Raw genomic sequence first — 26,330 nt, forward strand, 5'->3', positions numbered from 1 at the left:
TTCAGAGACACTGTAGTGCTGGTGGTTTGAGGATCATTATGGAACAACCTCTCCAGAAATGTTTCTCCTGATTTTTGAGTCAATGAGTCATCTTCTTCGTACCAAATGTATTCACATGTATCAGTGTTACCACAGGGAAAACAAAAGCTCCCTCCTTCATTGCAGTAGCCTTCCAACCACACTCTTCCCTATGACTTTGACACTTTGCAGTTCAAGTCTTTGTTCTGGTTAAAAAAAAAAAAAAAAAAAAGGCTTGGTTTGGAGACGGCCCCAGCCTACATGGCTTGGACCAGGATGCAGCTGACCCCCAACATGCTTGGGTGCTAACATCTGATGTTTAAGTTTGGACTCCTCTCTAAGCCAGGTTCCTGAACAACAGTTGGCATGTGCCACGTAGATTGATAAATAAAAGTAACTCATTTGAAGCCAAAATAGAGAAAAAAAATCAAGGTTGTTCATAAATATTCTGCAGAGAGTGAAAACGTAGAAATAGTGACCTAGTAGGAGGCTGTACTCAAAATTCCAGAGGATCATGGTAATCTGATATTTACACTGACTTCATGAGTTTGGAGTTCTTCTGAAAAATCAGACCACAGCAACACACATTTTGTCTTAGCCCCTGCATGTGATCTGCATGCCTAGCTGTTATGGCTCTGGTTTGCAAAGGGTTTCTGTTTGTTCCCTTGGTGGATTGTAATTGCTCTGGATCAGCTTCAAATAGGAGGGAAAATGTTAAAAAAACACAAAAGGAGTCTTCAAAGGTCCTGAACATTATGCCTAGGTGGTGATCTCATGGCAGCAATGACCTCAGAGGTGTGTTTGGCTTGGTTCAAATTCACAGAACTGCCTCTTGCCAAAGATACTTTAAGTGGGCCAAAACCATCTGTAAACACACCCGTCCAAAAACACATGCTGCATAAAGTCACAAACACACAATCATGTGTCTCGCATAAACTCACATATGCTCCTCATAGAAAATATGGGGTCTGCAGTCATAGTCAACCTGTTGTTGCTATTTATCATACAGCTCAGGTGCCCCAACACACCGCTCAAATGCGAATGAGCTCAGAGTGTACAAGCTCATCAGCTTGTAAACCGTGCTGTGCAGCACAGCTGTCTCCTGTGCAGTTCACGGTCCTGGATCCCAGATGAGGGACTATTCCCAGTTTTTATTTCTCTTATTTCACATTAAAATCAGTTCTGGGTAAGCCATCTGAACTTTGCTGTGCTCCTCATAATTAATCCACTTCCAACAAGACGGAAGGTGTTCCTTAGGGTCCAGTTTTCCAGGTTGACCACAGATTCCGAGGCCCACAGGCCTTGCCCAGCTCATCTGCTCCCACCTATCCTCAGACAGTACAGGAAAGAGAAATACGTGCCGAAAGCTACATGTCTGTGCTTACAGGTGACTTCTGTTAGTTGATTCTATGGAACTGGGGTTGTTTAGTCTGAAGAAAAGGAGGCTGAGGGGAGACCTTATAGCTCTCTACAACTACCTGAAAGGAGGTTGTAGTGAGGTGGGTGCTGGTCTCTTCTGTCAGGTGGCTGGAGATAGGACTAGAGGAAATGGCCTCAAGTTACAGCAGGGCAGGTTTAGTTTGGATATTAGGAAAAATTTCTTTACTGAAAGGGTTGTCAGGTATTGGAACAGGCTGCCTAGGGAAGTGGTTGAGTCACCATCCCTGGAGGTATTAAAAAAGCACGTAGACAAGGCACTTCAGGACATGTTTTAGTGGGCATGGTTGATGGTTGGACTCGATGATCTTGAAGGTCTCTTCCAGCTTAAATGATTCTATGATTCAATGATTGTATGAGCAGTCTTAGTATTTAATATTCAAGCCGCAGTAAAGATTGCTGACTCCATTCACTGTTTTGCCTTTGTTGTACCAAGTATGGCAGGCACAGGGACTGGTAACAGCTATGTTCGCAGATTTCCAAGGTCACATTTACATACTTCTAAGCATGAACATGAACCAAAATGCTTGCTTTGTGCATCCCCAAATTATGAGGAATGCAGATATCCAGATCTGTATTCCCCAGTCTGACTTCTGTGTTTGTAGCTCAGCAAGTTTGAAATGGCCGCACACTTAAGAGCAAAAATCCTACAGAAGCCCAGATTGTCATCTAGCACCAATGGGAGAAATAAGGCAAATGGTGAGGCTCAGAAAATGCTGTACTAAACAGAAGCTAAATCTCTGGATAAACCCTAGGAGTTGATCCTGTAGATTCAGTGTGAAATATTGGCACAGTATCACAGAACCATAGAATAATTTAGGTTGTTAGGGACTTCTGGAGGTCGTCTAGTCCAGTCTGCCCCCCAAAGTAGATGCAGCTAGATCAGATTGCTGAGGGCCTTGTTCAGTCAAGCTTTGAATATCTCCAAGGATGGAGACTCCACAACCTCTTTGGGTAACCTTGTCTGTATTTGACTTATCCTCACAGTGAAAAAAAAATATTCTTTATATCTAATCAGAGTTTCATGTTTGGCAGCTTGAATCTGTTGCCTGGCATCCTACCACTCTGCATCTCTGAGAACAGCCTGCCTGCCTTCTCTATACACACTCCTTAGACATCATAATATTGAGGCAGTTCTGCCCTACAGGTGACAAAATATGGAACTGAAACTGCAGCACTGTGAAAACAGCAAAGAGAGGATCTGGAAGGAAGGTAATCAGAGCCTTAGAAGAATCTGATCCTAGAAGATGACAAAGAGTGGGAGGAAAAGAATGGAAATCCTAGGGGTTTTATGAACATTATGCTCCTCATGGCCATGACTATTTGATGGTAGTTGCGCAGAACTGCTCCCAGCAATGACTGCAAGGAAAGCACAGGTTGATCCCACAGAGACCCCTCAGTGCTGTGCCTGCCTGACATTCTTGGTGCGCAACACGTGCCATAAATCATTTTCACAAGCTGCTGTGCATTCCTCTCCAAACACTCGGGGGATGCACCAATCACCTCTTCTTTTCCAAAGGCTAAATCATGTACACGGGGCCAAGGCTGGAAGCTGGCAAGAAAACCAGCCCTGTCTGCGTGGGCAGTGTGCTACCATGGCAAAAGCTCATACTCTCAAAAGCACATATTTTCCCATAAATGGCCAGTCACTAAGGACCAGTCACCATGGACCGATATGGGCATAGGGAGGAGCTTCAATGTCCATTAATGATGAGGGAGCAGCTCTGTGACACATCTGGACCGCAGGATAAAATTGTAGGTGGCTTCACAGCCACTGAAATGCACGCAGATGGTGCTTGGGGCACTGCAGCCAGCACGTGGGGCTTGGGACTGCCACCTGCCCTGCGTCCCGTGAAGGACATGGAGCACCCAAACCACGGCTATTGCTGCCGCCGGCACTGTTCTCTCTGCGTGCCGGCCCTTCTCACTGAGCCAATGTGCACTGAGGCAGGGCAAATGAATCTGGGTCTCACCGGCTCATGTGGCAACAGGAGCCTGAGGGCACCACCATGCTTCTCTCCTGGGTGGGGAGCACAGCGGAGCCAGGATAGCCTGGCCCCAGAGGCTTTAGACCTCCGGAGGTTCCAAGAGCACCAGATGCCGTGCTGGCAGCCCAGCCGCACGGTGCCCAGCCGGCAGGGCCATGACAGGCAGGCCCATCCCACTGCCCAGCATGCCGGGAGGGCAGCCAGGCCCAGCCAAGAGCCCTGGCCAGGGGCAAGTGGGCAGTGAGGAGGTGGGCTCCAGGGCCAGGCTCAGCCCCAGGGATGGCGGCCAGGGTCAGATGCAGCCCAGGGACCTCCAGGCAGGTCTGAGGCCAGGCAGGGAGTCAGCCGGCGGCTGGGGTTGGCGGCAGGACTGGCAGAGTCCCTGGCCCAGCACGGGCACAGCCAAGCCAGAGCCCTGGCGGTCCTGCAGCAGGCTGGGTCCTGGGCTGCGGGTCCTGGGCTGGGCTGAGGCAGGGGCCCGGGGCCTGGGGGCCCGGGGAGGTGGCAGTGGAGGCCCCGGATGGGGCTGTTGGGGGCCATTATGGCCGGTCAGTGACTTGCAGGCCCTGGCAGCATGCTCTTCCCCGGGGAGACGGGGGTAGGTTGACCACCCTCACCAGGGACAGGCGGCCTCACACCCACCATGGGGTGAAAGCAGATGGGGAAGGTATCGGGTAGTAATTCACAGGCAGTCGAGTTAGAGACCCTTTTTAGCACATGCAGGTTTGAAGCAACTCCCTGAATGTCCGGGCCAAGCAGTGCACACCTTGGACTCCAGCCTCCTGTGGGCGCTGACAGTGTCAGATGGTATCCCTCGAATTAAACAAACCACCTTTAAGTAGCTAGAATGTACTGGCATACTCCAACAACCATAGCAACTCCTTTCTAAACTATTTTAGAAAATGCATAGCTTTAATCACCTGTTTAAAGTCCTTCTCAAAAGCTCTGGCGCATAGTCAGTGTTGAAAAGGCTCCCTCAGCCTTCTAACATTCAGCATATTTTCTCTCAAAGTGACAGGTATTTCAGTGTGCTAGTATGGCAGATATCAGCCACCACCAAGGTAAGGTTGCACAACAACATCCACTGTCATCCTAAGTTTGCTTAGGACGCTTCCAGTGAGTATTTGACCTCACATTTCCCATGCTTGGTCTCTCTTGAGAGAGGTTGTTTTGTTTTGAAACTGGGAACAAAATCCCAGTAGGTATTTTCAAGTTCAAGGGAAGTGAAAAGAAACAAACCTGAACCCCAGTGTGCAATCCTCCCCTCTGTAAAAATATTAAGGCTTTTTCCAACAGGCCCCCAGCATGGAGAGATGAAAGGCAGTGCTCAGGACCAGGTCTGGAAATAGGACTTATCCAAGGCCACTAAATCTCTGGCTGCAATGTAGGTTACGTTACACTGAGACAGGAGGAGGGTGGAACCTGAAGTAAAATTATTACTAGCACTTGAAAATTCCCTGAGTGTGCTTTGAGGCATCTGTTAGAGTTTTGTAATGGACCTTAACAAAGCTTACAGGCCAAGTCATTGCAGCTTCAGGGTTTCTGCTGGGATAGTTTGCTTGAAGAAGACTTCAACGTCAGCTTCACAAAGCAGAATCCTCAGAAGACCTGTCCTTTATTCAGGAATCAAAGAAAGTCACAGGTCTCCCAGCATCTAGGGAACTCCTGCATTTCAGCTGCACTCAACAAGAAACAGTGTGTGAGAACAGAATGCTGGAGAGATGCTCGTTTCAGTTGGGAATCAAGCCCTGAGTTTTCATCTTTTATTCTACCTGAGATAAAGCAGTCACAATGTAAATAGACATATTCCTGCCTTTTCAAACCAGCTTTGTGTCAAGCTATTTCCAGACAGGCAGTAACAAGAACAGGCATGGGAAGAGAGCCTTCCTCATGTCATCACTATTAAAGATCTAAAGACCTGTTCTCCATTTCTTTCCCTTTCTAGTCTCTTCCACATCTCTGCAAAACTGTTTAGAAAATAAAGCTTTTCTAAGCTGGTGGCTTTCTCCTCTGAGTCTGCAGGGCTCTAAGTATGAAATAGAAGCAAGGCAAAACCTAATTAATCACATTGCTTAAAATCATGGCCCAAATCTCACTGGGTTTACTCATGCGATTAATGTTTCATTCAAACAGAGGAACAGGGAGCAAACGATGACTTATCCCACTGATTTCAGAGGGTCGTGGATTTTTGCATGGGTATTTCCAGCTACTCTTACAGCTAAATGAAGGTTTAACCACACTGGAACTGGCTAGGCTAGTGTGCATGGAAATGCAAAAGATGAGATTCCAAAAGCAACAACACCTTGGCCAAACAGCACGAGTGAGGTGTTTTCTAATCCTTTTTGCTTGATTAACGGTGTGGCAAGACACACTGCATGTTTATATTGCAAACAGGAGCACAACTCCAGTTAGAGGTGGTTTTAAAAGATCTTTATATTGTCTGATTGTGTTCAAGCTAGGAAGGGGTAGGGGTGGGGTACCTATGGGAGAGCATTATATATGCTGTAAACACATTTTTCTCCTGGCCTAGCAGCAAAACTATGTGACTAATGAATACTAGCCAAGCAGCAAAGGAACCTGTTGCTAATTGGGCAAAAAAACTTTCACAAAGCAGCAAGTCAGTCATGAGAGGTAAGGCTCATCAGGCGGAGGGGTAAGAAAGGGCAGAGACTGGAAACTGCATGGGAAATGCATACCTGAAGTGGTGGTTAAGAGGACTATGGCAAGAAGGGCTGTTACAAAACCGACTTTTTGCCCCTGAGGAAGGAAAGAGAAAGGAGTATCTGCCATTTGGAAGCATATTCCTTTCAGTAGCCTTCATGCTCTTGAGACATGCCAAATCATTGTACAGACATCCTTATGGTATTTTCAGCCCAGAATGAAGCTACAGCAGACAAAGGAACCAGGCAAACAGGATGCCAGCGAGCCCTGCTAAAGGAAACACGATGTAAATCAGGGAGAGGAGTACACAATGCCTATAGGATGTATTCTTTCTATAGCAGGGGCCAGCTCAACCTTTGGCTTGAGAACAAGATCCAGCCCGGGCAACCATGTTAAATGACATTGTGTGGGGAGGATGTGATGGGCTAGCTTTCACACATCAAAGGGTATCATCAAAATTCATGGCACAGGAACACAGATTTTTGTACAGATCTGATACATGCCCCGGCTAACCCAATTTCCTGCTCTTGGCCACAGCCTATGACTTAATGCTTGAAGGGAAGGAGGAACTTCCCTGGGTTTCAGCTCACTGACAGTGCAGTGCTAGACATGGAAAAGTTTCTTAGCTGATCCCTACATTTGTTCAGCAAACATCTAATTAGGACTGCTGGACACCAGTGCATTACAAATGTAGGTAGCAATGTCAGCAGCATGACAAATCATGAGTCATGTAGTATTTCTGTGGCACTGTAGTATGGAAAGCAAACCGAGGAGCACAGTGAACTTTTTTGTTGATCCTGTGTGTTGGCAGACTCTTTCAAATAGTTTCTCTGCACCATCAAATAACAACTCAAAAAATTAAAACAAAATATTCCTATCTGTTGAGAAATTTAATTCTGTTCAGCACTGGCCTGTCTCTCTTTGAGTTGTTCCTGTCAGACAGAGACCTCATCACTGCTGCTCACGCAACAGGGTCAAGGAGACCTGACAGCAGCAGAGCAAAGTTTTCAGCCATGTCCCATAAACAAGGGAAGTATTCCAAGCCCTTCCTCACCTGCACAGGAGGGTGAGGACTGGACTGCACTATGTTTTGAAACAAATCCATAACCAGAAAAGGAAACAACTGCACTGGAGCAGAATCCCTTGGCTGATTCTTTATTTTCTAATGTAGATGGGGCCAGAAGTGTGGAATTGGGTCCATCTGAGATGCCTCCCATGTGATAATGTGCAGTTTGCATCTTTCCAAAGCACAATGATTCGGAATAACAGTTGTGAAGGAATTTATCTTGAATGCCCTTTTGAAAACAAATTCCCAACTTTTTTTTTTGGGGGGGGGTCTTTTTTTCTTAAGGGCTCTTTAAAAACTTACTCTAAGGGCTACAGCTAGAATAAGCTGGTTTTGATCTGTTTGCAAATGGGCTGCCCTCCTAGAAAAGACTGTTGCAGTGGAGCACTGATATTCAGCGCCCCTTTGAAAGACACCAGGGGCCTAAAGACCATTGATGCTGTCAGATTTCCAAGACTGAATTCCTCCCTATAATATCCAGGCTCACAGCCAATTTGACTGGCTGGGAGCAGTTGTATCTTTAAAAAATGCTTGATGTGTATTCACATTTCAAAAAGGAAAAAAAAACCCCAACATTGCAGAGTGATTCAGAAAGATAGGCAGCTGATGGAGTGGAGCAACAAAGTCACAAGCAAAGACAACCCAAGCAGAGATGACCTTCCTGAATTCCATATCACTAATTCTGCTCCTTGGAGAGAGCGCCTCAGCATTTGTAACCTGGCACGATACAACTATTTCCTGTCTCCATATCTGATCCTCTGCATGGCTGCTGTGATACCATAAAACAAACTAGTTTGAGAAAACAGAAAGCTATTTCTGAGCCCTTTCTTATGAAGATTAACTGCTCTTCAGAAAATGATCATTCTTGGATTTCTTGGGCAGGAGACAAAGGGGTGGGAAGAGGACGCTCTGTCTAAGTTTGCTCAGAAATTTAGGAGAAATGTTGTCTTGGTTTTTGATGCATTTTGCTGATCTTTAAAACACAGATATCCTGAAACTCTATGCCCATGCAATGGAGATAAAGAAACATAGCTGAACTCCACCAAACTACCAGCGGAAGTGTAATAAGCTTAGAGGCTCTAAAGCATTTTCAATTAATATGAGTCTTGTTAAACTCAGAATTCACAGGACCTTGCAACTGCAAAGGAAACTTTTTCCGCTCACTAGATTAGGAAAGAGGTACTTTGGAAAGAAAAGCTCAAGAAATTTTACCTGGAGAGCTCCTTTGGAAAAGGCTGTGCCATTTTACTTACAGTATTGTTGCTATAACAAGGCAGTGGGCAGAGCCATATCAGGATGTGGATCCACTTCACCAGACATGGAAAAATACGAATGAAAAGCACTGATAAGTACAAGTATTTTTTGCAATCTTAAATTTGTCTGGCCCATTTGTACCTTTTTGCTTACAGGAAATGCTTCCTGAGGTATTTCTCAGGAGAATGAGAACTGATGGGAGGGGACTGCATGGTTTGTAATTCTCCATGAAAGTACGCTGGGGGGAGGCTGGATGCTTTGTCTTTTTAAAGACAAACCACATACATTTGGGGGGTAGAGGGGGGCTATTATTTCATTTTCCAGAAGTATCTTTTATGTATCTTACATTCCAAAAAATTTGTAAGAGTTGTTTAGAGACAGAGGAGATGTCATTACTGAAAAATCACAACTTTTCAAATCTTGTACTCATAGAGAAAACAAAGCTCAGACCACAGTGTACCAGGTGGCAAATAAAGCATTCCTCATATTTCTTTACAGTTTTCAAAAATCACTTGATTTTCCAACACTGCCTGTGTGACTGAGATGTGGTGCACTTTTGTTTTTTAAATGCATCAGTTTATTTAACGCTTTAAGTACTTGTTTGCAGGACTGAACCTACAATGTGAAAGAGACCAAACTATCTCAGCATAGATTCTCCCTGTGTAATATATTCTTTTCAGCACATCTCCAGAGAGGATTTTATAGCACAGATATTTCTCAAAGTGACAGAACTGTGAAAGTATCTGGCCTTGGTACATGTTTACCTTGCAATAGTCTCTCAAGTGGCTTCTTTCTCAACACGAATAGACTTCCCCAGAGACAAAACTTCCCTGCTGTGCAGATAGAAAACTTTCTAAAGGAAACTTCCTACACAACAACAACAGAAGGGGGGGGGGGGGGGGGGGCAGGAAGGGAATACACTTGGCCCCTACTGCTTTTCGTGTCTTCTCAATGATAAATGGTCCCAGATACTTCAGCCTGTGAGACAGCCACCCAGGCAGATCCCACTTTAAGCACTGCCAGTAATGGAGGACTGCAAGGAGTTTGGGCTAGTCTCTGAGGGCATTTACATACCTCTCAACTCTGTTTATGATGGCAAAACATTTACATGACAGGAGCTTTAAAAATCTTGGAGTAAGAACTTAACAGAGTGCCTACTGGCTTTAGCTGTTACTCTTAACTTTCAGTGGGACTTAAGTCCCTGCTTAGGGGGCTCTTTCAAAAAAATTCAGCCCTGTACATTATAGTAACACTAATGAATAACTTCATGATAAAGTCTATTAGCACAATTGCCATTAACTGGCTTCCTTGCAGAAAGATCAAAGAAGAGGTCAAACAAATATAATAAGGATGGTAAACAAGCCTTTCCCAAAATGAGATAGCGACTCTCCTCCTAGGGTCAAGCATGAAAGAGCGATGATATGGGAGAAGCCCATGTGTTCAACCTGCATTGTGGGTGCACCACAAGTTCCCCTTGCAAGGTCATCTGTCTGCTACCTTCCATGATGCAGGAAGAATTGCTTAAAATAAAAAATAAAAATTTAAAAAAAAATATAAAAAAGAGATTAAGGTAAAAAACCCATAGCAGATAAGTGACAAAATGTTCAAAGCAGATCTTTAATAAGAGAAGAGGGATACCAAAGGGAACAATACAGGCTTTGTCAGGGCATACAAAAAATGCTGAAAGATCTAGCAAAACTGGTGATAAATTATGGCTTCCCACAAATATTCACCTCATACTGATTAGAAAGGAAAAAGCAATAGGCTAATCTGGAAATCTTTCCAAAACAAGGATCTGCAGTACTAAACATCTTTTCTCTTTTACTAATACTCCCTTTAAGACCCGCTGTGTTTCTTTTCCATTGGCTCTGTCACAGTGTTGTGAACATGGCACATGTGTCTTCTTCACATAGCAGGGAGGGCAAATGGGTACCAACTTCTCCATGAGAGGCACAGAAGAATGGAAAGTTGGATGACTGCCACAGCAGGTTATTTGTGATCCTGTGAAATGTGCTGCAATCATGGGGTTTGTCAATACAGGGGGATTTGTAGGAATAATTTCAGAGAGGAATGTACCTTGTCAGTGCATGCTTTAATTGCTTTCCATGGTAATTTCTGTCCAGCAATCATGGTAGAATTACGGAATTAATGTCTGGAATTTCTACCTGACCAGGAACCCCAGGACACTGAATGGCAGCAGCACCTGGTTAATGTAGCAGCAGTGGCTCTGGCAGTATTTATGTCCATTTCTGTAAGCCGTCAGGACTCCCAGCACAGAGACAAGCCCCTCCTGGAGACATCATTCTCACAGACCCTTAGTCTTCCAACACAGATGCCAGACATCAGATACTTTCCTTGAAAGTAGGAGACCCACTCACAAAGTCTCCAGCATCTGACGAGCCCCCAGATAACTGACCTGGCCTGTACTCACAGGCTCTCGAAAAACAAGGTTTTCCGCTGAGAAGCTGAGCTGAGCTGTGTTGGCAGCAAACCAGTCCATGCCAAAGTCTTCCTGCAGTGGGCTTTCGCCTGAGTTCCATCAGAAGATTTGCCAGAACTAACAGGTTTCCCCCAAATGTGAACTGTTCAGCTCTTTCCACTGGGGAAAAAAATAGTTCCATTGGAAAATTTCTCACCATTATTTTTGTGTTTGTATTGCTATGGACTGTAGTCAGAATTCTGAGTAGGCTGTGGTCTCTCCCCCAAAAAGCTGCAGTCCAGTTGGAGAAAAGATGCAGAAAAAGGGGAGTGTTTGAAACAAAGGAGGTGATAAATTTGGAAGGAGTAAGAGTAAGGATCAGGAAAAGATCACAACATGTAGAGGAAATGGCTACAGTTTGATGGTCCCAAACACTCTGATGTCTACCACTCAGTTGTAACCGGAATCTTCTTCCAAAAGGAATGGATGGACTGCTAAATTGGACAAGATTTTGGGGGGGCTCTCTATGGAAACAGGTGTAAGGAATGACACAGATAGGCACAGGCAAAGCTGGAAACTGATTGCTTTTAGGAGAAGCTGGAAAACCGGGTGGGTATGTACATTGCTGGTAGCTGGGGCAGGAGAGCTGGAGGTGCACGTGAAGGTAGGAAGTGGTGTGGGAAGTGTGTACGATACCTTGTAAAGTTACTTTCACGCCCTCCTGCTCAGGTGCCCTGACTTGCAGGAACAACTGCTTTCCAGAACAAAAGCATGACCCTCTCGGGTCCCGCCAGTTCTTGGCTCTTCCACTGAGTTTGCCCAGAAAAGCTATCTTGTAGCGTGACTTTCTGGGTAGCTCTTTCCCCATACTTAGTCCCCGACTCTGCTCTCGGGCGATGGCCACCGTGGAAAGTGAGGTTCTGCACCACCGGGGGCAGCGAGCAAATCTACCGAGCCCCCTCCCATGCCAGGTTTGCTTTGCTTTGCAGTTTCCTAGCCTGCACCCACCCGCGCTTAAACCCTGCACGGAAACGCCGATTCTCCACCAGCAGGTCCTGCCCTCTTCCCCCAGCACAAGCCACTTTCCGCGCCCTTTCTCTCCCCAAGGCTCAGAGGACCCCCAGGCGAGCAGGCAGGGAGACCTGTTCCCCCCCCAGGCAGGAGGAGCCCGGACCGTCTGGCCGCCAGGCCAATCTCCCCCCTCCGCCTTCCCGGGCGGAGTCTCCCGGGAGGGAGCCCAGGCTGGAAGCGCCGGCGGACCTCGCCCTGCTGCAGGCCGGGGTGTTCCCCGGGGCGTGAGGGACGGACGGGCGGGCCGGCGGGCGCCGACCGGGCGCTCATCCCGGTCTCCCGCCTCCACCAGCTCCGGCCGGGCCGAGCCGGGCCAAACGGAGCCGCAGCCCCGCGCCCACAGGGGGCGCCGCCGCCCCGCCCCGCCCGGCCCCGCGCTCAGCCAATGGCCGGCGGGGCCCCCGCGCCGGGCGGAGCCGTCCGGCTGGCAGAGCCCCGCCCCGCCCCGCCCCGGCCGGCCGGGCAGGGCCGCCGGCCCCGAGCCCCGCGCCGAGCCTACTCGCCGGTCGCCGCCGCCGCCAGCCATGCGCCGCACCGCGCCTCGGCCGCGGGCATGACACCGCGGCCGCGCCCCGAGCTGCGCCGCGGGCTCCGCGCGGGGCCAGGCAAGTACCGCGGCGGCGCCGCCGCTCTCTTTCCTCCGGGGCTGCGCTGCGGGGAGGGGGCGTCTGCAGCCGGCACCCCCGGAGGGGCCGCGCCCCGCCGCGGGGAGGGGAGGGGGCGTCTCTTCGTGCCCTTCCGCAGAGCTGCCTGCTTGTCGCGGGGGCCTCCCGCACAGCCCCCGGGGGTGCCGCGCGTCGGCGGCCGCGTCGCTCAGCCGCCGGCGCCGGGGAAGCCGGAGGGTCGGCGGGGCGAGTGGTGGGGAGCGACCGCTGCCCCCCTGGGAGGAGGCGGGGGTGGCGGGTCTCGTCAGCCCGGCCGCGGGAGGGAGGCGAGGCGGGGGGGGGGAGTCGGTCGTCCCCGAGGCGGGGACCCGCCTGGCTTTGGAGTGGGTCAGGAAGGAGATGACCTGAGAATCTCTGCAGCACGGGGCTCTCGGAGCTGCTTTGCTTGAGGCGTATTCCCAGAGTCGCTTCCCCAGAGTGGTGGCAGGATCCCAGCGCTTTTGCATCCCGCTGTCATTCCAGGAGATGCGTCAAGTGCGCGTTACGTTGCATTCATGCCAGGGCACCGTGACAGGCAAAGCAGACCTTCTGTTACTGCCTCGTGTTTTGAGACTTGCCAGGAGAAACTGCAGTCTCGTCTGGAGTGAGTGAAGCATGTGGCACTCGCTCCAGCAGAGCAGGGAGCATGCTGGTGGGGAAGAGATGCTCAGTCTGGACTGAATGGGCAGCTGCCCTTGGAGATTTTTTAACTGCAACAGAACAAACAATAGAATATCATATTAGCATGGGGCTAGCCTGAAATAATGGAAAATAAGAGGGAAAACTGTAAACATTATTCAAAATGCCAGTTTGAAATTCTCAAACAAATCACCCAAAACAAACAGTAGCTGAGTGGAACTATTTTCTTTGCAGGGAGTTTCCACTGGAATAAATAGCAAGTTCTGTTAAAAAAAAATAAATAAATCTGCAACTAGTTGTAGTACTTATACTGCTTGCCAGGGGCTGGAGGGTGCCCACAACCAGAGAGATCCTTATGATCCCAAGTGATGTTTTATTGCAGCTTTTGCTGCCAGCTCTTAAGAGACGCTTGCAGTTTTTACCTGTGGGCCCTACCTAAGACAGAGGTGTCTGTTTTTCCCTTTGCCTTCCCATCTTCTTCTACATTTAGAACATTCCGTAACGTTCTTTTTCTTAACAGACCTCTGTCTGCTGATGCCTCTGTGTAACGCGGACAAAGTGTTGCTGTGATGTGCTGACTCTACATTACCTGCAGAGATGGAAGATGAGGGCCTTTAACAGTATGTTCTTTGCCTCAGCATCACAGCTGGTTGGTAGCTTGCACAGGCAGAGCAGCAGGGCCACGGACACCTGCTTCTGCAGGAGCAAGGAGCCCCTACGTGGGTTGTATTCCCCAGGATGCATAGAGCACCACCAGGCACTGTACCTCAGCCTTCCCAGTCATTTCTTCAAGGATCTGGTCATCAGTTTGTCCAGCATGACTTGGAGATGATTAAGCCACTCATACTCGATGGGCTGTTTGTAAATGGTGGTGTTCCTGGTCATGGGGCCCAACGACTTGCTGAGACCTGGCACAGCTCATGCCCAGCTGCAGGAAAGTTCCTGGGTATGCTTCCTGGGCCCCTGGGCTGGTGCCCTCCAGGGCACACCTAAAGACAAGTAAAGCATTTAGTTTGTGAGCCAGAGAGAAAGTGGTCAGGAGGCCGTTTTGATATGCATAGACCTTTTAAACCTCCCCCCCAAGGTTTGCAACTAAACAGTTTTCTCAAAGATCTCACTGCCTGTACAGGCAGTTAGCTTGACTGGGAAGCCTGTTTATTTAACGCCCTCTAGCGCTGTTTTAAAAATTAACATAGATTCTTTTTCAGAGGAAAACAAATATTAAAGTTTATTGGTTTAAAAAGATTTGCATTTTCTGAGAGTCAGCTGCCTCAGGGAATCCCTATCAAACACAATACCACACTTTGGATGGGTGCATAACCTAATTTGAATAGGTGTCTCTAGCCATGGAGATGTAATTATAGTCTCTGCCTCCCCTGCAGACTCTCAGTGGTGGTCAGTGAAGGTCTTTCCATCAACAGCACTGCACAGAGTTCCTTCCTTTTGACCTGTCTTTAAGTGCTGCTGCACTTCAGGTTTTGACTGAACCCACATGTAGATTGCTTAATGTGGCTCTGGTCTAGGTGAGCTTGGTGTTTGCAGAAGCGACCATTTACTCTTCTTGGTGCTTCACCTTTGTTCATTATAATTCAGCTAGACTAGCCCCAGAAATGGAAGTGTGTGGCCTTGTCTTTGCAGAGGAGCTAGCTCCAGGGGCTAGAACTCCTTTAGGTTGTAGCGAGGGGACGTGACTCGCGCATCTGTGTAGTCAGACTGATTTTACTTCATAGGTATGGGAGACGTTGAGGAATGTACCATTGATACAATTTCTCTTAATTAGCCTGAAGATGTAGTGGATGTTCATTTTTCATGACTAGCCATGAGGGATGTCAGATCCTCTCCTGCGTGTAATATATAGTATGGAAGATTCTGATTTGTGGCTCTGATGCATAGATCCTTCTTGTGTATCTGTTCTTAGTCCCTCATGGACAGCATTACACCAGCACACCATACTCACACCTTCCTGCCTGCCACAAGTTCACCACCCCTCTGCTGTTTCACCCTCTGTCATGCCAGCAGCCTCACAAACACCCCCAGACTCCTGTATTTGTTCTGTTCACCTTCATCCACATATTACTCGCTCCTCCACCCTTGCTAGTGCCACCACCACAGCAAGTGGCACCCCAGCAGATCCAAATACACGCATCTCCAAAAACACCTACAGCAGCACTCAGCCACTCACGCTGTTCCTTGCCTGTGTCCTGCTTACAGCTGTGTACGGTCAGAGCTACATCAGACTGCGCCCATCTCAAACGAACACCCCCAGCAGCCTCCGGAGCACCTGCAGCACATTGCCCGTTTGGCAGTGCTGCTCAGGAGACAACCTGTATCCTCTGGCTGGAAGCTGACATGCAGAGGTTATCTAGAGATGGTACTAAAGTATGGTACACATCTGACCTGCATGGCTGGTTTCTCAGCTAAGGCAGGAAATCTGCCTTGCCAGCTCCTCACCTCTCCGTGTGCTTCTGGTTGCACCTGGCATCTCCTCAGGATATTCCCTTTGACTTGTCTGTGAAAGTGTCATCAATATGAGTACTTATGCCTAGTAGAGCGGATAGCAAGTCTGCTTAACAGCACCTTCTCCATTTCAGCCAGAGGTTGAGACTGGCAGTCACTGTGATTGAAACAATAAACCCCACTTCTGTTCATCTTCCACTTCTCTGCATTTTCTCCTGAGGGATCTTAGAGCTGTGGTGAAAAGGGCTGGCACAGGGATGGGTGCACATGGGCACAGGGGATCAACTCCTCGTTTCTTGTCTCCACAGCGCTGCCCTCCTCATGTTCCCCTGAGAGCAAATGGCAGGACAGATAAGGACATGAAAGTTTCCAAAACCTGGCGCCCATAGTTAGCCCCTCTGAAAACAGGTAGGGTGGAGTCCAGCTTGTGGCATGCGAGAGAGAAACTGAAGCAAAACAGGATGTTTTTGCGATTTAAAACTTATTTTTCATAATTCCTTTTGAAAGGCTTGTTTTGGTTTGGTTTTGAAGTTGCGTGCTGCCTCTATTGGGAAATTTATCAGCCAAAGAGCTTTGTGTATGTGTATGCAGATGTGATATGTGCACGTATGCTTGCATAGGGAGAGCAAATGAAGAGGCTACTATTCAGTCTCAGGACAATTAATTACCTGAAAATTAATAAAACCTATAGGGACTAACAGCTAAGTGATAGAAAATATAAATTCCATCTATGTAGCTCTTCTGTAAATCTTGCTGGACAATTGTTTTCTGCTCTGAACACCTCAAAACTGGAAAGGTTCTATCAAATTATAAAGTATTTATCAAAGACCCACAAAAATACCTCCCATGACAGGAGGTATTAGTTTACACATAAGTGTGTGTTAAACCCAAGTAATGGGAAATGAGGTGTAAAGGGACAGATTAGGAAGCCTTTGGGGTTGTCTGTACCCCATAACATGTCCTATATTTGGTCTAGTTTCAGCTGATACAGCTTTTGCACTAGTTCCTTTAGAGGTTAAGGCAAAAGTGAAAAAGAAATACTGGGAGAAATGAAGGCAGGAAGTAATATGTGAATCAGAATAAGTGTCTTTAAATAGAATGTTTCTCAGAGTTTTCCACTGCCTGCCCCTTCAGGCTGCACCAGAAATAGAGGCACAGAGAGTGACACCTCCGAGAAGCGCCATGGCCACTTGCTGTCCCCACTGCCGGCGCAGGCTGGGTGCTCCCAGGAGAAGGGGCGATCTCTGTGTGGCAGTGCCTCCTTTCTGCCCCTCTGTCCTACAGAGCAAAACCACCTCCTTGACGCCAGCCTGTGCCCTTGCGTGGGATTTGAAGAGTCATTATGCTATCTAGCCTTTATCTGGTTCATTGGAGATGCTGTACCCACTCTTATAAATCCTAGCCTCTGCAAAGCACTGGCATTTTATCATTGACTGCAGTGGAACAAGATTTTTTCTGCCTTAATTGTTTCTTCTCCTTGGCTCATCTACGAGTTTCTGTGGTAGCTTGCAGCAGTTGCTCCTATGGAATAATTATAACAGCCTCATGTTAGGAACTTAATGTGAATAGTTTGATTCCACTGCTTATCTTTTTCCACCTCTCATGCCATCAAAAGAACTGGGGCATGTTATTTAAGGCCACACGACTTGCATTGGTTCATAGCAACAGCTTTTTACAATAAGAATGTGCATATTTCTTTGTTAGCCTTACTTGGCAAACTCTCCTCTAGCCTCCAGGTTATGTGGTCGCTGAGCTCTTCATCCTCCATGATTAGCTTCTCTCCTTCCGTTTCTCAGCCCACTGGCAGCTCTTCAGGCTGTGTTTTCAGGCCCCTCCTTCACAACTTCTTTTTTACATGGGCTCAGCTCACAATGCTGCTCCTGCCTGCCTTTCCATTCTTGACCGTTGCCCAGCTGCTCAGCGATGTCTCTCTCTTGGCTTCTGTCACTGTTCAACCCTTAATGTCTTCCTGCAACTCCAAAAACTGGCAAAAAAAGTGCAATTGTTTAAGCCAAAGTCTACTTTTATTTGCCCATCTTGTGTAACTTTAGACTTGCAGCTCCACTGAAATTCATGATGTTTGGATTCTCATTTGAGGCTGGGATGCCTATTTTTTGTTTCCATCAACTGCAAAATTCTGTGGGATTAAATCCTACAATTCAGCACAAACCTATGAGTTTTGAGGAGGAGCTCAGCAGTGAGTGTTACTGATCAGTGTGTGTTACCCATCCTGATGCTGACAGGCAGATGAGCAAGCAACAGAAAGAGGAAAATGCCTTTCATGGTGTATGTGCTAGCAGAGGTGCTGTTGATTAACCCATTTTTCAGCCAGCCAGCTCTGAGAATGCCATTTAACAACCCCAAGCCTGTATAATGCTAACAGGATGCTTATAAGGCATAAAGGGATTAATGTTCAGCTCTAATGAAATCCAGATGCACAGAGCTGCCTCTTTTCAAGGTCTTTTCCATGGCCAAGCTGCAAATAAAATGATTTAGTCATTGTAAACAGATGAGAAACACCAGATTTGCAACATGCACTAGGTACTTAAACTCACAGGCAGCAAAGGCTGCTGGCAGTTACCTGCTGGAGAGGATGGGGTCACCCACCAACCCTCTGCCTGCAGCAACATTGTCCGTAAGGTAGGAACTCAGGACCTTTCTAGGGGAGCACAATTCATGCACATGTTTGCATTAGGGCTGGGGGAAGCTGGCTTGGAAACAAGCCTGCTTCTATCCCTAAGAGAAAGCCAAGGCAGGTATAAAGGTGGTGAGTGTCTGGTCAGTCTCTGTCAGGGGCATGTTGGTGGACCACTAGCAACTTAGCAGCTTGCACTGGATGTGTGTCCAGGGAGAGGTGAGGATTCATAACACAGCATTCAAGCGGAGGTGCACCGTCTGCTCAGTGGACCTGAGGCATTACTGCCTCATCAACTGCAGTTTACACTTTCTCTTCCTTGTGCAGTTTATATCTCCTTGTATCACACACCGAGTGGATTTCATGCACTGGTAGTTAATCTGGGCCCTAGTAGGGGCTGGACCAGCACACCAAAGCTCAGAGGCCCTGCTTTGGAAAGGCTGAAGTAATTCTGTAGCTGGGCAGACCCAGATGTCTATGAGTTTTTAATTTTTAATATGGCAGGAGGAGGAGTTTTGAACCTAGAGAGGGGAAGAGAAGGGGGTTATTTTAAAGACACGAAAGAATGTGTTACATTTTTTGTGTTCCTCAGCTTTGGCTGCCCTGCAAGTTTTTCATTTTGCCAAAGCTCAATTCAGTGAACTATTTATTTGCATTTTTAAAGAAAGAGCATGATTCTTAATTTACTTTGGCCTCAGTGATGAATTTTTATACTGTGAAACCCAGCAAGTTTCCTTCCAATGTTATATATACATCCAACTTTACAACAGAAACTTCTGCCCCAAAGTACCAGCCTGAGTTAAATGGTTTAAAGGGCTTTATAAAAGTGTGCCCCCACTTATTTCCCACATGAGTCTTATCAGTAGTCACCCCATAATTGTTTGATGCTATGCTCATAATCAGAGCATGCTGCAGCTTGGTGCCAGAGACCCTCTATGTGTGTAGAGCTATGTAGAGGTTTTCTTTAGAGCTATAGAGGCAAGAATTTCTCGTAAGTGGTTCCTGGGGTAGCTTTCAGCATTGGTTCAAGGGAAGGAAAGGCATGAGGAAAGAGTCCCGCTATAAAGTTCTGTCAAATCATACAGGGTGAATCTTGCAGTAGGTTTTCACTATGGGAATAAGCATTGCAGGAAAATCCCAAAAGGCAGTAGCTGTTTGGTCTAATCCATTGTCAGCAAATATTTCAAATTTACTCAGCCCTGGAGATCAGAATTGCAAGCAAACCAACGGGACCTCCAGGAAAAGGTGAAGAAATTTTACAAAACAAGGTTTTAGTTTTCCCATCGCTCTTGGCCTCCTATGTGAGTACTAGAAGGGGGAAGTGCTTCTCTAACCGCCGTTAGTTTCTCTCCAGGCCAGAAGTACGAAGTGCAGAAGTATTTCTAAATTGACATCAATATTTATTGATCTCTTCAGTTTCCATCAATTAGCAATTTGCTGTGCTGGCTACAAGAGAATAGACTTGCATTTGTGTTACTCAGAGTTTTTCAAACTGATATCGATGCAAAAAAGACTTTGTCCGAGTGCACCCTTCAGATGTTCAGAGCCTCATCATGTTGAAGGTGATGGCTAATAATCATCTCACTGGCAGTAAGTGTTTTTTTTGCAGTGTTTTTTTGGTTGTTGTCCCAGAATACGTAGACATCCCCCCTCCTGCTGATCCTTCAGATTTGCAGAGAAAAGGCCACCCATGGGTGTTTTCAGCAGCAGTTGCTCATAATTTTCACAGATTCTGTCCACCAACACTGTATCAGTGGGCTGAGGCTTGGAAATAGCAGGATTTTTTTTTATTCTTGTATTCATCAGTTTTCACCTCTCTGCCCAGTACTGGATTGCTGCAGTGAGGAAGCACAGAGCTCCAGGTAGGCACACAAGCGTTTACCGGGGCACAGCTGATGAACAGGAGCTGTGGCTTTGTCTTCCTGCTTAAAGCTTTTGGGCTCTTTCTCAGGTACCTGTCCTGGTGCTTGAGTGACAGTTGACAGTGTCAGTTTGTTTTAGGACCCTGGGCAGTGCCGTATCAGGGGACAAAACCCTTGTGCTCATCCCCAGGCAGGGATACTCCTTGCTGGTGGAGGACAGTGCCACGTGGGCAAGGCTGTCTTCAGCAGCCAGAAACACAGACCCAAGCCTTGACAAATTCCAAGTGTCCTGATTTGGGGTCCAGCCCAGTGTCATTTAAGAAAATGAACCATTACATCAGCTGTTCAGAAAGACCCACTTCAGTTGGGAAGACCTCTGGTGCTCCGTGAGACAGCAGTCCCCTTTGTGCTTTGCAGAACATATTCTCTCATTGCCATCCACTGTCACTGTCGGTGTTGTTCCAGGCCCCAGAGGAAGGCAGGCCCTGCAGGCACAAGTAATCCATGGGAGCAGGGAAAAAATGTGGCATGGAACAGATTAGTGTGAGTCAAACTAATCCCTAGCCACCTCCGAGTGGAAAACCCACTCGGCCTTTGGCAGCTGAGAATTGTTTCTCCCAGTCCCCCTTATATGGGACATTTTAAAATAAACCAGCAGGGCTCCATTTCTTGGAAGGAAAAGGAAATGTTTCAAAGTGTGTCCTTGCAAACTGATTTACTGCCATCAGGCTCTGCATATTTTAAGAAATGTTTGGAGCTGCGTTTTAGCAGTAAGGGAGGGGGAAGCAATTAGTGAAACAACATGGGAAGATGAACTTGTGTAAAATGGCTCAGATAAATATTTACACCAAGTTTCTTAGCTCTGAGCTCACATTAAACCCTGCCCTGTCTCTCTGAAGGGACTCGCATCCACAAATAAAATTGCGGGCTGTGGCCACCCAACATTATTTTAGACTTCCTCCTCTGATTAATTAGGCTAATTATGGATCTTAAGGAATTCAAAGGGTTAAAGTGGTGGTAGGAGAGTTAAAGATTCTCTGTAGCATTTGCAAGGAAATGTTACTGCTTTACCATATGCCTGTGCTGGCAAAATTTACCCCAAAGAGCTCGTAAAACAGCTGCACTTTTTTTTTTCCTCTCTTCTAGGCACTGAATTTTCACCCTATGCAAAAAGCAGTATGAACTATTAAAATATAAATGGACAGACACACATGTCCTTACCTAGCATGAAGGAATATGGAAAAATGAGGCTGGATGGATTGGAACAGGGTTGCATTAGCCAGAAAACAGAATGGACTGCCAGAGTCTCAGGGTGGCAGGAGGCATAGGGCAGTTAGCGTAGTGTTAATTGGGCTGCACGAGCAGTTAATACTGCTCCTTATTAGGTGGGGTGAGTCATCCGTGTTGCAGAAAAGCTTCTTGTAGCCCCAGTGGTAGCAAAGGGATCTGTTTCTTCAGACCGGTAGATGATGGCAAATGTTTAGGTATCAGGAATTCCTGGTAATATTCCATGAGATTTGATCTGCTCTGATTCTGTCTGCTCACAGATGTTGTTGTTCTGTGCTTTTGGATAAGCTCCCAGGGCAAGAACTGTGTCTGTCTTGTTTTCACAATGAAAGTGTTGCAACAATGACTCTGGGGGAGTATACCTTATAATTTGAGAAAGGACACCTAGCTTAGACCTCTCCCAGAAGGAAGACCTAGCTTCTAAGCTTAGCTCTGCCATTACTTTTCTGCATCGCTGAGGGTATGTTACTTAAATATTCATTCTGAGCCTCAGTTTCTCCATTTTCCAAGCAGTTACTTAGAAGCTGGAGTAGAGATGTATGGGATAAGAGTAAGGAAGAGCTTGGTTGAATAATGGCTGTAATGTGTTTTAGAGCCCATCAGCTGGAAAATGTCATGGTGAAGCACAATAGTTATATAGAGGGAAAAGCAGAAAATCACTTTGCTAAGGCCACCACTGTCTCGGAAACAGGCTGTCTCAGTCCCCTGGCTGCACTGGCAGCAAATCATGGTCCCGACAGAGCTCCTCCGTTGGCCACCTGCTCAGGGGGCACATACAGTGGTGGGCATTCCTCTAGACACGTAGGGTTTGCTTGTCTTCCCTTAATCACCTGCCCTGAAATGTCTCTAGAGCAGCCACAAAGGCCTCGTGTACCGCAGGGATGCTCACGTGGCAGCTGGTTGGGAGCTGGGAATGGGGTGGTGTCGCAGCACAATGCGTGGAGCTGCTCCTACAGCTGCCAGAAACATTACTGTCCCTGGGATGAGACACCTGCTGGCACGGCTGGCATATGAGTGCTGTGAACTGGATACCGTAGCCTGCTTCATCTTCTCCTGGCTATTCTGCATAGGGGCAAAAGGCCCATCTGGTGTCTTGGGGTGCCTGGCCTGCTGCACCTCTAGGAGTGTTATCCACAGCCGCAGCTGTTCCGAGCATTCTGCCCCTGAGCAGAGTCAGGCTCTGTAGGCAAACTTCACACCTCTGTCAGATCAGTTCCACCTCTGTCAGATCAATCCTTTCAAGAATGTTTTCATCTCCTGAGTGTCTCACTGTCTACATCTGCAGACTCACTCCCTCAGCTTCATGCCTTTACAGCACACGGCACAGGCAATACTAGTGTGTCTGTGCACATCATTCCTGTTTTCTAAAGTCAATAGGCACTGCACTTCTAGAGATTACATTTTTAGGCATAGCATGATTTCTGGATGTCTTCTACAGACTTCTAATGTTTGAACAGCTCTGTTACTTAGCAAACCTTTCAAACTAGTGCTCCACCAGGGTAATTATTCGTATTACTCCAGCAGCAGAGACACAAGGCTCTTATACTAAAATAATTCATTCTATACATATTTCATGCTACAATCCTAGCTAGATTCAGTATGTTGCTATACAAGCAGTATATAAAACTTCCCCTGAAAGTTCAGTGACCTTGGCCTGGCTCTTTCCCAACATTACATGCGTGTAAAGCTACTATGGAATATAGTGGATCAACACTGATTTACCCTAGCTGAGGATCTGGTTGTCTTTGCTGGACTCTGCTCAGTCCTAGTCGTACTCAGCAAGGTTTGTCACAACCCCCTGTCCTCCTGTCTCCCCTCCCCTCCATGCATGCCCCTGGAACTGTCCTCATGATGAGTGTCAGAGTGGGGGGGTGTTTGCAGCCCACCACTCAAGGCCAGGTTTCCCTGGGACTGTTGGTGGGGTTAGCTTGTGCTGGGTGCCCAGGGCAGTGGGAGGCAGGGGAGGTCTCGGGCTGGGGGGGTCTTGTGGGAAAGCAGCTGCTCCTCTCGGAAGGTGGTTCATAAAGAGCATGTTTTTAGGAGGGCCTGCTCCATTTTGGAGTCTTCTCCCTTCTCCCTGTCAGGTCATGCTGGCCTGGCCACCTGGCAGTGAGCTGGAAGGAAGCTGGTTAACAATGCCTATCATGATCACCATCACGACAACAGATCTCTGCTATATATAGCATCTTCCCCTGGCTGGGAACTGGGCAAAGATGGGGAAACAAGCGCGGGAACCAAGTCACAGCTCAGGCTTTTGTCTTGGCCCTAGAACTCCAAACACTCACCTTTTAAGGGACACTTGGAGGAGAACTGGAGAGGTTTTTATCTTATTCTGGGTGGCAAGCTGGACAGGGAATCAAGGCTGAGAAGAAAAACAAGTTGTCTTCCAAGGAGCTGGTGGCATGATATAGTAAGGAGTGTAGCTTTTCAAGCCGGTATCACCCAAGATCCGGCTGGCAGAGAGTGGCACAGCACATCTGGGTGAGATGCAGGGTACATAGGCACAGCTGAGGCTGCCTCCCAGTAAGGTGACACTAAGTGCCCTGCAACGGATTTCCCCGTTCGGGGCAAGGGGGAATGGCTGCAAGACAGCAGCTTTTGGAGCCTCTGCTGAAACTCCTCCCGGTCATGGGGTCACATTCAAGTCTGTACAGTTTCTCAAGTGGCAGGTGAAGTCTGGGAACAAAGGGAGAAGGAGACAGCAGCCGTGCAAGTGCACTTTTCCCTAAACTCATTTTAAGTGCAAACCAGCATAAAATGGCAAGCCCAGTTGTTTCCAGTTTGTGCCTGATTCCTTTCTATGCAGTGAACAATTTCCCCTTCTCTTTCTTTGTCTCTCTCTAACTGGGTTTTCTAACTAGACATACAACTGCAGTCTTGTACAGGCACTTTGTAAGAGCATCCTGCGCTCACATAAACAAGAGACGTAACAGAGCAGGAGGCAGAAGCGTCTCACATTATCTCATTAAGATATTTCTGTAGGAGTGCTGCTGCTAACATAAACTCATTATTGGATGGAAGAGCAGCAGCAGTTGTTTTCATGTGGATGAAACCAAGCCCAAGTGCTCTGTTAATCGTTTCTATACTGTTATTCTGGATTCTTAAGTATTTTTTTGAATGTTACCTGAGAGCTAAATAACCACGTGCTACATTTTTACAGTAACTTTTACTCTGTTCCAGTAGACCACTGAAAAATGTGCCTTTACTGGGTTCGGTTGATTAATAGCAGTGATCAGCTATCTGCTGTGACACAACATACTGATACTGTGATGAGAGTGTTTGTAAGAAGAGAGTGTTTCACAAGATCCATCCAAGAATGAGAATAATATTGATGTTATTGGATCTGAACAATCTGTTATGCTTCAAATAATTAAAGACATTGTGGCCCAAGTTTTACTCTCTCCGACTGGGCCTTTAGCAACATAAGCCTCCCTAACCGATCTGAATGTCAGCACGGAATTGACTCAGAGTCCACATTTATAAAAATAGATTTTTTTTTTTTTACTTTTTTTTTTTAAAGAGTATATGATACCCTTTCACCATCTTCACAGGTAGGAAGTGGACTGTTTGTTTAACGTGGGGAGAGTGACACTGACAGCCAAATGTTCCACATAAAAGAGTTAGAGAACGTGGCAGCTAAGAGCATTGGGAGAAATGAATTTCCCTTGGAAGTGTGAGCTGGGTGCCTGCAGGTAGGGTCGCTCCATTCAGCAGCATGCAAAGAACTCATGGGGAAACATCAGTATGCTGAGAATAGGGATAGACCTAAATTAACCCTCTCTATATATCTGATCTTACCTGCTTTTCATCCCCCCTGGGCATAGGGAAGCCAGTCCAGTGTCAGGTCTGAAGTGTGAAGTTGATCTCATTTCCATATGATGGTTTGTAATAAAATGCAGCCTCAAACCTCTTTAAATCCTGCTTGTGATAGCAACAGCGTCAGTGCAGGTGCTCGTTAAACAGCCACATAGGAGGGAATGGAAGGGGAAATGCTCAAGCTAAATTTACAGCTCATTGGGGCAGCTGAACTTTTCCTTCACAACACATTAGACACTGATGGATGAATGTCCAAGAACTGGAGTCACGTGTTAAATTTTAGATTATGTCCATCTCTATCTAGCAAGGGACAACATTAATAAAATCAGTGCACAACTCTCCCCTTGTTAAAAGAGAAGGGAGGGGATGGCTATCATCCTTGCCTCATCAGAGAGCGTATGGGGTGGAGACAGGCTAACTGACTGATCTTCCTTGCTGTGTGTTCAGCCCTCATGAAGGATGTTTCCACTATGGACCGCAGGGTGGCCTGGACGTACCAGGCTAGTTTTAAACATGCTAGCTAGCCCCATTACTTGGCAGAGGCTCTGCAGAGCTCCATCCTACTATTTCTACACTGCTAATTGATTTTAGACTAACTTTTCAATCTCTCTTTCAGTGATGACATACCTAATGGCCAAAGCAGAGCTACCCAGGAGCCTTCTTGTAGTGTATTTTTTTTCCCTCAAAAATGCAGATTAATTGAAAACAAACATTTTATTAAAACACATGGCTTTGGAAGAGCCTTCCAGTACAAGGAAGGGAGGGCTCTGAAGGAGCTCTTCCTGCCACACAGGATCTTAAAGCCTCCTGCCAGGCAAGTTCCCATTGGAAAATGTCCTCGATTCATGCCAGCTTACCCACCCAGCCCCATGGTCTGCAGCTTTGCAGCAGCCCTGTCATGTGGATTAACCCAGAAATTCAAAGAAGTCCTGTACATCTGTCACATCTTAACTGTGCAGGTGGTCCTGCATCCAGGCAGCCCTGGCCTTGCAGGTGGCCAAGCCTACCAGCACCTTGGCTGTGTTTACCTCCCACATTTGGTCTGGAAGCATCAGGGTCTCTGGTCCATGCCATCA

General features: G+C 47.1%; 1 protein-coding gene across 2 annotated transcripts in view; it reads left to right on the top strand.

The window, feature by feature from the left end:
* The first annotated feature begins 12,374 nt into the window (after positions 1-12,374).
* Positions 12,375-26,330, top strand: part of LOC104311525 (rho GTPase-activating protein 20) — a 39,003-nt gene continuing 25,047 nt past the window's right edge. Inside the window, exon 1 of one of the 2 annotated variants that reach the window (XM_069811659.1) lies at positions 12,375-12,519. The gene's annotated coding sequence lies outside the window, so the exon portion shown is untranslated. Of the gene's footprint in view, positions 12,520-15,963; positions 16,063-26,330 lie in introns of those variants that run through there. The other variant, XM_069811660.1, reaches the window with a different exon arrangement.

This window comes from Haliaeetus albicilla, chromosome 23 (genome assembly GCF_947461875.1).
Source record: "Haliaeetus albicilla chromosome 23, bHalAlb1.1, whole genome shotgun sequence".
Taxonomy (NCBI): domain Eukaryota; kingdom Metazoa; phylum Chordata; class Aves; order Accipitriformes; family Accipitridae; genus Haliaeetus; species Haliaeetus albicilla.